This window comes from Tamandua tetradactyla, chromosome 22, assembly GCF_023851605.1.
Source record: "Tamandua tetradactyla isolate mTamTet1 chromosome 22, mTamTet1.pri, whole genome shotgun sequence".
NCBI classification, from domain to species: domain Eukaryota; kingdom Metazoa; phylum Chordata; class Mammalia; order Pilosa; family Myrmecophagidae; genus Tamandua; species Tamandua tetradactyla.
The window spans coordinates 44,058,642-44,072,880 of record NC_135348.1 but is presented as its reverse complement, the minus strand read 5'-3'; the positions used below and the strand labels follow the sequence as shown (position 1 = coordinate 44,072,880).

Sequence of the window (14,239 nt, the reverse complement as noted above, 5' to 3'; positions counted from 1 at the left end):
ACAGGAAATGAATGCATTTAGCCTCAAAACAAAAAAAGTGACGGATGAATCACTCTCTTTGACTCCCAATTTCCTCACCTTCCAAGTTGGAATAGTGATTCCTCTGCTCAGGTTCAGAAATCAAAAGCAACTGTGATAAAATTCTGCCACAGAATAAGTGCACAAACTTCAGCCAATGATTAACGTCTCTGAGCCTCAGTTCCTTTATCTGTAAAATATAAATAACCCTAGGAAATACCTTACAGCTGTGAAAATTAAATGCATGCGTGCTCTGTGCTTGAAACATCCTTGGCCTTCCATGAGTGTTAGCCACTGCCAAGGACGTGATACTGTCCACTTCATTAGAGTTACTGCGGACATCTGTGCATGGAGTGCTCACTCTCTGTAAAGATAAATGCTGTGCATCGTTTTCCATTAAAGCCGTTGATGAAGAGAAACATCAAGTATAAATACGTTTAGTATATTTAAATATGTTTATATTAAATATAAAAATGTTTAAACCAAACGAAAAATAATTTAAATCATACTTTAGTGAAGCATAAATAACAATGATGGTTCTGAATGACTCTTTAGTTGTTTTTCTGCTTTGTAAAAATATTGTAGAATGCTGAGGTTAAGTTAACTAAAATCAGTAAATGTCAGGTGCAGATAGAGGAAATAAAATGTCACCTTAATTCTGCTGATTCTACTGCTTCACTGGAGAATACTCAACGTGATTTATGCCATAATTTTACTGTAGTGGCTTGGCTTACGAAAGACCTTTCCTATCTCCAAATATATATATTCATCTTGGGAAAATGTAAAGATCAGGCTCCAGAAGCAATTTCCAGCTGGCCTTCCCTAAATAAGTCCCAATGATTTGACTAAAGATGTGTTACATACTAAGTTCTAGCACAAGTCCAAGCTTTCACAGACTTTCAAAGTAACATCTGTAGAGAAATTACAAGCCTACCGGAAAACACATGTATTGTTACTGAATTTGTGAAACTTGCTTTCTTTTGAGTTTTTCTGCTTTGATGGGTATTCTTTATTCATAAACTCTCCAAGGCATTTTCTTTGGGACATAAAGGTTGGCTCATATTCTATTTATTTTATTCTCATAAATTATTTGTTAGTAGTCAAAGCCTAAAATTCTATGAAGATGCCTTGTTTTCTTTTACACATGTTTGTACAAACCTCTAATACCAAGAAGGGAACAGCTGGAAAATATATATACTTCATATTTTCTATATGTCTAAAGAATTGATTACTAACCTACAAACTGGATTACTTAAGGTTCATATGTTCTGTTTAGTTGACTATATTTATGTGATTCAGGTAATTATGTTTGGCTGAAATATCTCAAAAATTAAAGATTGTGAAATAGGAAGTCTTGGATTATAGGAATCGTCCAGTGCTGTCCATCTAGCTGATTGTACTACCTACTATAGAGTTCACAAAAGTTACTCCATTTAACTCACTTTAGTTTATTTAACAATGTGGACCTCTGCTTACTGGGTACCAGGAGATGGGGGAATGTAAAGGAAATAGAGGTCATGATCCCAAACTTGAGAAACTTAAAATCTCTAGAATGGATATTTTTTGTTTTGACAGTCAAGAAATGTAAATATGAAGCAAAAAACAATTCAAGCCCCTGTGTGATGAAATGCATGATATGGAAAATAAGTGTAAAAGGACAATTGATGTTTTTTAACTCTAATTCAAATCTTGGTAGGTTTAAGTCCATTTTTTTAAAGCCATAAAGGAAATCAGTAAAACATCTTTTATATAATTTAGGTTTTTTTCTTTACTTAAAACATGCACTTTGGGTAAATATTTGGTTTCTAAACCTCTTTGTGGAAAAAAATCTTCAATTTTAAATGATTAGACCAAACAATCCTTTTATGCTCTACATCAAGAAACAAAATGGATTTTTCCCCACTTTATACTTACATGTAACTGACAAGAATGAAGGGCAAGAATATAGAGGGGACTAAGTGAATGCTTGAATCTGTGATATTTGTTGTTTTACTGCTTTCTACTGTGTTTTCTCTTTTCAGTACAAGACAAGTCATAGATACAAACCATTTCTTTCTCCCGAACACATCACCCTGTCAGCAATTTGGTCCCCTGATTTCTGATATAAAAGAATCGCTAAGGGTCAATTTGAGAAGTAGCAGAGAAGTAAATTGGTTTCTTGCTGTTTTTCTCATGAGAGTTGTATTTCTTTTCAAAGAGTATATGGGCCTAAGGCATCTGCTTAATTTCATCGCTTCCAATGTCCTGCTTGACTGATTCTCACTAAAGCCAGAGTCGACCTCTTCTACTGCTGTGTTTGCTCTGCCGGATAAGAAGGACAAGGAAGGACTCATCTCTAGACTTCAAATCTCCCTTTTCCATACCACCCCCCCACACACATCTCAAATACAGGGAGATAGTTGTAGAACTTTTATCTGTACTTCAGCTTCTCCTCTCTACCCACTCCTAAATTCTTCTCTGAAGAAAAGAGCTGATAAATTCATTTCCAGTAAGATGTCGCTATCTGAAAAATCCAAATTTGTTTTACTCCAGTTATTAGACTTTAATTATGTTTCTTTAGAGCAGGGACCTTGTTTGCCTTCCTCACTGCTTGTTTCTGGTGTCTAGGGCAGTGGCTGGCCTGTCACATACGCTCAATAAATGTTCGGTGAAGGAATATACTCCTCCAAGAGAAATACTTCAGCCAAATGAGTTTGAACAACTGCTGGCATTAGAGGAAGGTGTGTAATTTTTATCTTCTGTTGTACCTGAAATACTTCCTTTGAGGTATTTCAAGTGTACTTAGGCTGTGCATGGAGCATCCTCTCCTCCCAGCTTCCCGTCTCCACTCCCAGACCCAGATATTGAAGAGAAGACAGAAAACATCACCTCTGTCCTGGATCTATATGCAGACTTTTGTGTGTCATTGGTTCTTGACTCCTAAATTTGAGGAGCCTAAGGAAAGGAACTCCCAAGCACTCTCCCTATTGGTCCTCCAGGGTTGCATGTGGCACATTCACCATTGTGTAAGTAGCAATAAACAGAGGACCAGCAGGCATTCCACAAAGCAGTCTTTTATTACCAAACCGACTACTTGGAATTAAATTCCCTAACGCCTAACTGCAGGACCGCCAAGGAACAAACATATTCCCATTAAATGACAGTATCTTCCTGCTCAGATTACAGTAATTTCAGCCAAAATTTCTTTTCCATAACAAATTCTAATCTTGAATGTCTCTCTCTCTATATTTATGAGTCCAAAGAGTTAAGCCTTCTACCCAAGCTGGTTTTGAGTGAGTAACCTGCACTCCCCGCGCCTGTCTGCCTTGTCTGGGACCTGACAGCAGGAGCTCTTAAAGGAAACCGTTTCACACACACAGTGGAGAGCTTGAAGCCGGCGGTGCCGGTGTCTGCCTTTGTCCAGGAGAACACAGCATGTTTGTAAACACGTGGCGTGGAAAGAGGATTTGTGCAATGGAACCAAGCACGCACCCCTCCGATTTCCTGTTTGTCTCTGACATTATGTCGCCCCTGGCAACTAATGGGAGACATAAGCTCTGAAAGAACAGCATTCTTTTCCTTATTATAAATCCAGAGCTTGGTAAATAATATAAAATAAAACCTTCTGACTGTTTTCTTAGTTGTGGAAAGTTTGTATTTCCCCACTTCTTCTCCATTCACTTTCCTTCTTCCTTCTTTCCCAAAGAAGAAATGGGGTGAGGTGGGGGTAGGGGGAAGGGGAGAGAAGCAAAGATAAGAAGAGGAGAGAGAGAAAACTCTTCAGTATTTTTTTCTGTGAAAGACGATACGGCATTGCATTTATACAGGAGAAACACTTGCAAAAGACCACACAGTGCTTGCAGAGATACAGTGAAGAAGCTTCACTTTCACATCATGAAAAAAAGTGGTACATTTGGATAGGATGCTCTTTCTTGGGTGCCTTTTATCGTAAAGCCAGGAAGACATAAACCACCAACCCATCCATTCATTTGGTACTTACTGCATGGGAGGCACTACGCTGTACAAGAGCATTCTCATTTTACACCTTTTGAAGGAGAGTTTACCCTTTGCAGTGCAAGGACAGGAGAAAAGCAGGGTACAGTAACATGCCCATGGGCTCACTCTCTAGATTTAGGCCTACTTCTGTCTGACTCCACAGCTGGGGTGTTCCCTCTCCATATTGAGAGTCTGAGCAAAAGCAGAGATAAATAGACATGGACTTTTATGGAACAAACCAAATAAGAAAATTGTCACTGAGAAAACCGTGCAATTAAGTTCTTAACTGTTTTGCTCACTGTTCTTTTTCTTTTTTTTAACAGAAAAAAATCCTGTATAAGATACAGGGTTACCACTGCTCTTTTAATGAGCAACAATCAAAAGACAAAGAGAGTGGTGTTTACTGATAACCTTTTAGAATCCAGGACATATTTTAGGCAAAATGAAAAGGGAATTTATGGAAAAAATCAGCTGACCAACCTTCAAGATTATATTCATGTCAAACAAAACAATGAGCAAAACCTTATTTTGCAGGAGTGACATTTATAGTGCTGCCATTAACACTGCATGGCAGTGGACTCTACGAGATTACTGGTAACACATTGGACTGTGGATGCCTCGTACGCTGGTACACGTGGATAAACTCAAACCAGTCTTCTGTTTTTTTTTAAATTCAATACAAAAAACACTACTAATATATATTTAACAATATGGCAGTTTATTTTTCAAAGGAGGACAAATTGCTAAGATGGCTACATTTATATGATTCGTTTCATGGAAGCCCTTACTTAATAAATGGCAACCAAAAAGAGGATTTCACATAGGGACCAACTGACTACCTCTCAGTAAATGGTATCTCTGTCAGAAGTCATCAAATTAAGTTGCCTGATCTTTGAGAGTCGCTGTTTGTACATTTTTACCATCTAGGATTGCTTTTATATCCATAAAGTTGCTTAGATTTCTCACTTTGCTTGTTGAACCTTCAAACATTTTATTTATAAACAGCCATTTGTTTCACAACTATAGACAATGCTGTCTAGAACAGTGCCGGATATTTGAGATTTTACCTTCTATTAGAGACCACTAAACTCCTAAAACAATGAATTGTCCATTCATAAAAATGTTTTCTAGTATTATCAACATGAGCATTCTTACCTCAGGTTGCTACATTCCATAAGTTATTGAAATCAACTCACATCACTCATATTTACTGTGCAATAGCAAAATGCCTTCAGGATATATCTTAATTTCTATCCATATTACTACTCTAAAATTTTGCATAAATCTGCAGCTTTATTAGCTTGTTAAATTTCGCAGAGATGGATTTAGCATGAGTTAGCCCTTCACTGACGCAGGCTTCTTCCTGGAAAGAGCCCTAGCAATTTTCACAAAGCCATCGTGTTTTTGTGAAATTTGCAATGGTAAGATTTTTTCTTAACCACGATTGGTTAAGTCTGCTGTCTCTTTCCAGTTCAACCCCCTCACTTGTCCAGTGGTGTCGGGATGGCCACAAACATGCTCGGAGTCTTACTAAAGGAAAGCTAAGTCGAGAGTGCGTTCGTTTGGGTCTAGAGGGACACATTTCTGTGGCTGCCTCTGTGCACAGTAAGCAGCTGCCGACCACCCGAATGCAAGGGTGGCTTGCAAGAATCGCTGCAATGCTGCCTGACCCAAAGGGCCATCCATCCTGCAGCATTTTCAGTATTCTCAGTAACTAGTGCGGCTAAGAAAAACTTTTCTAAAGATTCTTGTCCAACCATGCCAAAGCAAAGACTCAATTATCTTCCTAGTCACTCCAGAGAAAATTATATTACAAAATTAACATGAGTACAATGGAAAAAATTAGGCTCAGACAATAAATAAATAAAAAATATTACAGTCCTCCTTGGTTTTAAGTGCCTATTATATTTGTAACTTTGGAAAAAAGTTGGAATTTGTTGTGATTTTTTAATTCTTAATATATATTTACAAATGGCCACTTTTGTATTTGAAATTTGCACTATTTTTCCTTTAAGAGACCCTCACTTGTGTAAGTCCCTGAACCTACAAACTGAATTCAACCGTTTATGACAGGAAACCAAAATTATTCAACTATTTTCCCTAAAGGATGACAGCTTTTTTCTTTAAAAATACCACATTTATCTCAAGTAAATCCATTTATCCAGAGTAATATTATAAATCTATATAATTATTTTTGTTAGAACATAAGAGCATCCAGGTTTATTTAAATTTTCTCTCTTTATTTTTTTAGTTATTCTTATGTATGCTGTGTAGTGGGGTCACTTTTCATTCTTTTTCCATGTGAGTATCCCATTATTGCAGCTTGTTGAATTTTTTAGTTTTGTTTGTTTGTTGGGGGACTGCATGGACCGGGAATCGAACCAGGGCCTCCCACGTGGCAGGAGAGAATTCTACCACTGAGCCACCCTCACACTCCCTTCCTTCTTTATTTTAATTAGATTCTATTAAGATGTAGAACATCTAAATACTTTCTCTTCCTTTGGCCATTTGGCCATTTTGCTTCACAGTCTATCAAACTACATCCAAGTGAACAGTTTAGAAACTTCAGGGGACTCGGCTTTGTCGTCCACTGAACAACTGTCAGGAATGAGCTCTCGTCTTTCCCCTTTCCACGGAGTCCTTGGCTATGCAGCCCGCTGAGTGAGCACAGAGAGACAGACAGCCACCACGGATGACGTACAATAATACAGATACATTATGTAGGTTAGGCATCTGGGAGCCTTCCTGCGTGCCTTACAGAGATGCTTAGAGGGTTAGTAACATGATACCTTTAGAGAAAAAAAGGCAGCCACAAAGAATGAGGTATTGTTATAAATGATATGTCCTGAGCAAATCGGGTTATTCCAGGATGGCTGTAGGCCCTTGGTTCCATGTATAATCCTTTAAAAGCAAAGAGATAAACCCCTCGGGTTAAGTTACAGTTTGATGAAATGCTTGAAATGACCAAATTTGGAATTCAAACACTCATGTTTAAGAGAAATGCAACAGCTACTGCTACCATTTCTCAGGCTTGACCAGAATAGTGTCGGCTTAGTTGGCCCTCCTTCTTTCACCTGGAGCTGATTAGACTGAGCAACTTTTTATATAAATCCTGCAGGCATAGCTGCTTGGTGGCTACTACCAGAAGAAAAGAGGTACGCAATTCATTTCAGGTACACAGCTTACAGCTTTAATTTTAAGTCATTTCTATTTCTTTCCCACCCGCTCATTATCTTTGTTGAAATAAAAACAACAATTAGCATTGCAAACATTTTATATTGATTTTATTATAAAACAAAAGAATTTTTTCTAAAAATCATAAAGGTTATATTTGTCAAAATGTCAATACATTTCGATTCTTACCCGTTGTTAAGTTTAAATCTTGTTCTAATTCAAGTAGCGTTTTTACAAAATTCAGATGTTCATGGATAAAGATACACTATGAACTCCCCGCTTTAGTACTGTGGTGCTTTAGAACAAATATTCTGTTGGGATAGAAATACTCTTCATAGACAGCTTTTTCTAAATATTTGGGTGCAGCTTTTAAGTAACACTCAGAGCTGATGAGAAACAAGGTGCTAAACTCACTCCTGACAACTCCTGGTTGGCTTCCGAGCTCTTAGTTCACTCAGCCTGGTTTCTACATCTTTACACTGTTTTGTTTCCTGTAGCTTCAGAGAGAAAAGAATTATCAACTTTAGTTTATGGGCCTTTCTAGGAGACAAAACCACTCCCCAGCTTTGCCCTCACTGTCAGTATCTCTCCAATAAGGCGTTTGTTTTCTCTAAGGTTTTCAGTTCTAGGAGCTGCATATCCTTTAAAACGATCAACTGCCATAAAAGCTAATATACACTAAAGTACTTTCTTTTAGAAGTTCTTCAGGCTTCTGCTGCTCTAGAACTATTTCTTTACATAACTCTCTGATACCAACTTACTTCTTAAGGAAACCTTAGATTTTTTCATCGTCTGTATTTTCAAAATGACAGAATACTCAATCTTTGGTGACATTGTAGAAACTTCCTCTCTTAACTGAAGAGCCCATTCTCTAAAGCAAAAGTCACATATAAAGACCCTTCTGGTGATTAGGAAAATTATATTGCTGGAAATTGGTTAAATTCTACTGATAATGCAAGTAATTTCCACCAAATCAAATGGATATTCCGTTATGAAAATAGTTTTTCTTTTGTGTTGCCTGGCAAGTATTTATTGTTTTGACAGCTCTTGGTACGTGAAACGCAGCTACAAGTATGGATAGTTCACTTTGATGTACCTTTCTCTTGTTGTTTCTCTTACCTTTGTCCCTGGCAAAAACTGGACCAGCTTCCCAATGCCTGGCTGTGAGTCCAGCCGGAGCAGCCTGAGGGGAGGTTGGCTCAGTGCTGCCGGGGACCTGAGAGTGGGTGTCCGGCAGCAGCAATTATGGGTTGCTTTCTGGAGCATCTGAGATGCTGCTCACATTATTTCTCCAAGGAGATGGGTCATTTATTCCAGCTCTGCTCCAGTAAGTCCCCATGAAACACCTAGGTATCTTCCTAATTAATGCAAGTACTGAACTCTTAAATGTTCAGTTTCCTCTGAGGTTCGACACCGCGGGCAAACAGCAATGATGGTTCCTGGTGGCACGTCCTTCAACTAGAACACCATTCTTCAGAACGTGAGCTGGGTACTTAACCAGTCGAGCTCCTCCAAGGAATTCCAGAAGTTACCCTTAGCATTTTGAGTTGGAAAAGATCTCCTATTTATATGAAGACTCAAAAGCTGTAACCAAAACCTTGTCTGAGGAAATGATCCCTGGAAGCTGACTGCCTGATATTTTATTGTACAAAAGCCCAGTTTCAAAGGGGGGAAAAACATCCTTAATTCCAACAACCTTTAGTGTGGATCTTGAAACTGGACTAGCCTGGACACTCATAAAGGAGCAATATCTCAACTGGTAGTCTTTTATTGATTCAAATAACTATGAGCTCTGGCATAATCTGGATTGTGCGCTACTTAACAGAACCAGCTGATTGCTTTTGAATCATCACTTAAGGTAATCATGAGTAATGCCAGACATGTGTTTCTCTTCATGATGGTCATGAAAATTCCAGACTCAAAATACATGAGGTGGAAGAGGCCTGAGCTGTACCTGCTTTGGAGCTGCCCTGCAGGTGAGCTCATATTTTACTGCTTTTGCTCCACAAATGAGAATGTTGCCTTGCAGAAAGTGGACTCATATTCTTTCCTATCGCAATAGCCTTGTCATAGCTCCTGTCCTGAATTGTTCCTCCTGCCAATCCATCCATTAGAATGCCTCCCAGTTATCATGTGAAATATTCACTAGGTTATATTTTCAATTCTTCCCAATTTCTTAAAGCAAGAAGCCCAACTTCCTCAACCTGATGCATAATCCTGGTTCAATTGGACTCCTTCCTGATTGGAGTTTATTTCTTCTCTAATGTACATCCCTAGCGCAGCATCCTTCTCCTCCCTTTATAAAAGACAAGACTGAGTCATTTTCAGTTCAGGATATAATTGTCTTATCTGAAAAACAGGTATGACTACCCAGACTTAGAGCTTTTTCCTTACAGAACTTACACGAAAGATTTTTAATATTTCATTCATATATGATGGAGGGCTTCCTATATTTATTCCATAAGGTTAATATTCCACTCAGAAATTTGAAATGGCAAAATATGCAAAATCTGTTACTCTTTTAATAGTTTATTCCTGTAATAGTTTGCAAAAGGGCAATTAGTTTGGAGAAGAATCAAGACAATTTGAAGACTAAATAGAGATTTGACCTCTTTTTTTTTCAAGCTGGCAAATCAGGCCTTCTAGATAGAAGCCCATTCAGCAAATACAAGAACTTCCATGGGAGAAACCACTTTCCTGAGAAAAACATCAAATTAGAACATGTCAAACTTTAAAACTGCAAATGTGCCACAGGCATGGGATCTTTCTTCATATATTTTAGAAAGCTTTATACTATCTTTTATCCATAGTCTGAAAGTTCTGCCAAATATTCATGCAATATCATTAAGTTGATAAATGTTCCTCAAGGCATTTTCCACAACCATTTTGTAAACTCTGCTGAAATAGATTTTTCCAGAGTGGATAGCTAGGAAAGGCACAGGAATGTCAGTCAAATTTTAAGATTTAACTATATTTGAAGGTATAAATTCTATCTGTCAAAGAAATTGTTTTTTTTCTTTTAACTTTCCCACTTGCCTTTGCTGAAAGATACTTAGATTAAAGCCAAAAATATATTATAAACTCAGGTTACTATGGAGGTATAATCAATTTATGCTTTAAATTTAATAACTGACTACTGTTCATGAAGCTACCATGATGAACTACAGAAGCTACAAGCTGTAACTTTTTCTGTTGTTTTTCACTGTGTTTCCTCCAGTGCAGTTTGATTTTTATCAATAGAGGGTTGATATCATTTCCTTTCTCAGTGCCCATTGTTTAAGTCTGGTGGAGAGGGACAGGAAGAGAGCAATACATTTATTTAGATAGACCTCTCTAGTCAGGAAAATGTTTTCTTAGGTACTTTACTTCCTCATTGTCCAGTGTGAGGTTCTTAGAAAAAGATAATGACACTGTTTCCATCTAAAACAAAAGCATGATAGTTTGTTTCTGAACATGGAGCTGTTACTTACCTCTGCATTCCTTCTAATAAGTTCTTTTTGTTTTGAATATTACTTTTAATTTTCTCTTGCAAATTCTATAGAGATATTTTGATGTTAGGAACCTCTGAAATTTGAAAAGCAAAACAAAAATCCAGTGCACTCATGTTTAGTGAAGATTGAGTTGTCTTCACAATTTGACAATCTATTCTTAGAGCAAATCCAGGTAAAATGGAAAGGATTAAACTTTGAGCTGATCAAAAGACTGTAGCATGCTTAAAGTTTCAGATACACTAAAATGCACATTAGAAGGCAGGAAGATTGCAGTAATAATTAAAAAGTAAGTTATTCCCTGAAGTATGCTTTAATCCCTTTTTTCTTTCTTCTCACTGCCATGGTCTTGTTTTCAGAAATGAGGTCCAGCAAATAAGGACAGAAGATACTCTTTTGGATCAGTCTAGAGGTCATTTTTTTCTAGATCTTTAATGATAATGTAGTGTGAAATGTTTCTTTGGATATGAGTGAATGTGAGGTGAATTCTTTCACTTAATAAAAATATTAAACATTTATGAGTGTCTATCATATTTTAATTGCTGAACTAAACACTTTCCTTGCATTGGTCATTTTATCCTCACAACACCACTGTGAGATTAGTCTGTTCTTATCCACCCATCTCACAAGGTAAGGAACACTCAAGCTTGCTCAAGATCAAGCAGCTTGTACGTGGGAGAGCTGAGGTTTACATCCAAGAGGTCTGACTGCAGATCTACAACCACACAGGCTTACACCCAGGGGGTCTGACTGCAGATCTACAACTATACAGGTTTACACCCAGGAGGTCTGACTGCAGATCTAAAACCACACAGGTTTACATCCAGGAAGCCTGACTGCAGATCTACAACCACACAGTTTACACCCAGGAGGTCTGACTGCAGATCTAAAACCACACAGCTTTACACCCAGGGGGTCTGACTGCACATCTACAACTACACAGGTTTACACCCAGGAGGCCTGACTGCAGATCTACAACTACACAGGTTTACACCCAGGAGGCCTGACTGCAGATCTACAACCACACAGGTTTACACCCAGGAGGTCTGACTGCAGATCTACAACTACACAGGTTTACACCCAGGGGACTCACTGCAGACCTACAACTACACAGTTTATACCCAGGAGGTCTGACTGCAGATCTAAAACCACACAGGGTTACACCCAGGGGTCTGACTGCAGATCTACAACTATACAGGTTTACACCCAGGGGGTCTGACTGCAGATCTACAACTATACAGGTTTACACCAGGAAGTCTGACTTCAGATCTACAACTACACAGGTTTACATGCAGGGGTCTGACTGCACAGCCTATAACTATACAGGTTTACACCCAGGGTGTCTGATTGCAGATCTACAACTACAGAGGTTTACACCCAGGAGGTCTGACTCCAGAGCTTACAACCAGACAGGTTTACACCCAGGAGGTCTGTTTGCAGACCTACAACTACACACATTGCCCAATGCAAAGTGCTATTCACCACGCATGTCTGTTCTCAATGACCCATTCATTTAAGTGCATCCAGAAAACATGATTTAAAAATATATGCACTCCCACTCCACATTGTCACCTCTAACATTTTATCACCTGGCTTCTAAGTACTACTCTAAACCTTAGGTATATAAAGGTGAATTATATACCCCAAATTTGAGGGTGGTTTCCAGCAACTTTTGCATTAATTCTGAAAATCAATGTATATTTAAAATTTACATTCACAAAATATTTTTCATAAACAACTAATAGGCTAGAAGTGATGGGTGATTAATTCTCATATTTTAAATGCGGGGAGGATTGCAATCACTAGATTAATTCTTCAAAATGTTTACTTAGCAATGGAAAGATGATATACAATATTCTCAGAGAAACCACAAGTTGGGTAGCTTGAATTTGGAAAAAAAATGCAGAAAACAGTAATACAAATTCACTTAGCTCTAGCAAATGGTTTATTGGAAGTCCAATGATAGAAGCTACTCTATTTACTTATTGGCAAATAAATTCACAAGGTTTTTAAATGCTAGTTCTAAGGGTTAATCTGGAAAAATAAATTGAAATACATTCCAGAATCATTCTTAAATAACTTTATATGTTGCCAACGTGAAAATCTTATTTTTTTATTCTAAGCAATAAGCCTAAGTGATGTTATGCATAATTGATAATGATAAATTATTTTCAATGTTCTATGGAGGAACATTCACTGCCATTTCAGCAAGCAAAGTATAGTATCTGACACACTGTTCATAAGCATCCTAATGAACTTTTCTTTCACCTGTGAGTCTCTATGGGTATGGCAGGAAGTGACCCCTTAGCTTTAATATGTGAAAAGCATTGGAATGGAAACAAGCAAAGAAACCCAGGCCTGGGGATAGGCAGGTAGTGACCTTACAAGCACTAGGCCTTCACCCTGGTGAAAAATGGATGCCACGTAGGCAGTTTTAGGGAAGGAACAGCATGTAGTAAAGCATCTTACAGTATGGCCAGCTAGCACAGGCTCTGTCATACCATGGGCACTCAGTGAATACCAGTCTTCCTGTTAAGCTCCCAAATCTTTCCTTACTCATTGCCATACCCTGGCTAGTTTAGGAGAGTGTCCACAAAGAATAATGCTGCTAATGTCACAGTGGATATGCATTTGATGAGAATAGCATAATAAAGTCCAAGTAAGGGAAACCTAGCTCAAGGCTTTCTGTTGTTAATCTCTCCAGATGCCTCAAAGAGAGGCTGTCCTGTACCCTCCTTCCACTGAGTTTTCCTACTGGAATTTCATGACAGAGAAATGGATCTTCAGCTGGTTTTTCCTAGCTTCCAAGGCACATGGGCAAAGCCTCTACTTGGATATTTCCTACTCAGATCTTATGTGTATAAGGAGAACATCTCAACAGGATGAAAAATTAAAGAACACATACCAGAGAAGCCCTTACCTGAGCCACTCTCCAGATCATTCGTTTTCTTTTTCTACAGCCACTAGGACATTCTTTATAGGTTTCTGAATCCATCTTCTCAGGAGAATTCAAAGATAGAAAGAAACTATCTTACTCAGAACCCAGTATAACCCAGCTCTCCTTACTTCCAAACTATTTTTCTTTCAGGTCAGCACACTCTTGGCCATGCCAATGTATAGCCCACAAACAGCTAAGCAGAACTGTCTAATCTCTGTACTGATTAACACTTGAGGAAATAGTAGTCTAATGGTTTTGAGGAATAATTCATATTTTTACTGTGGGTTTTCCTTCAGGGGGAAGTTCAGAGGATTTCCAGGGCTCTTAATTCAGCATGACTTTTTGATATCATCTGGAGATATTTCTCCTATCTCCAGAGTTTGATTTCTAAGAACAGGAGTTAAAATAAGGCCCCTACCTTGCTCCCAGCCCCCAAAATCCATGGTCTCTCACTGCCATTCTCTTCCATTCACTTCATTTTCACAACTGTCCCAATTCCTGTAATGAGAAATGCTATTCCTCTCTGCATTGAATGCTTTTATGGCAGGGTCTACCCCTCTATAATCAGGAGAATAATGTCCTCCATCACCTTGGTATATTTTTTTTTTTTTTATTTTTATTTTTTATTAACGGAAAAAAAAAGATA

General features: G+C 38.1%; 1 protein-coding gene across 11 annotated transcripts in view; it reads right to left on the bottom strand.

Annotated features, from left to right (window-relative positions):
- Positions 1–14,239, bottom strand: part of LOC143666354 (uncharacterized) — a 209,526-nt gene that overhangs the window by 135,608 nt on the left and 59,679 nt on the right. The window contains exon 3 of one of the 11 annotated variants that reach the window (XR_013167552.1): positions 79–208. The exons of 9 other annotated variants lie outside the window; for them this stretch is intronic. The gene's annotated coding sequence lies outside the window, so the exon portion shown is untranslated. Of the gene's footprint in view, positions 1–78; positions 209–13,607; positions 13,651–14,239 lie in introns of those variants that run through there. One more of the 11 variants, XR_013167556.1, reaches the window with a different exon arrangement.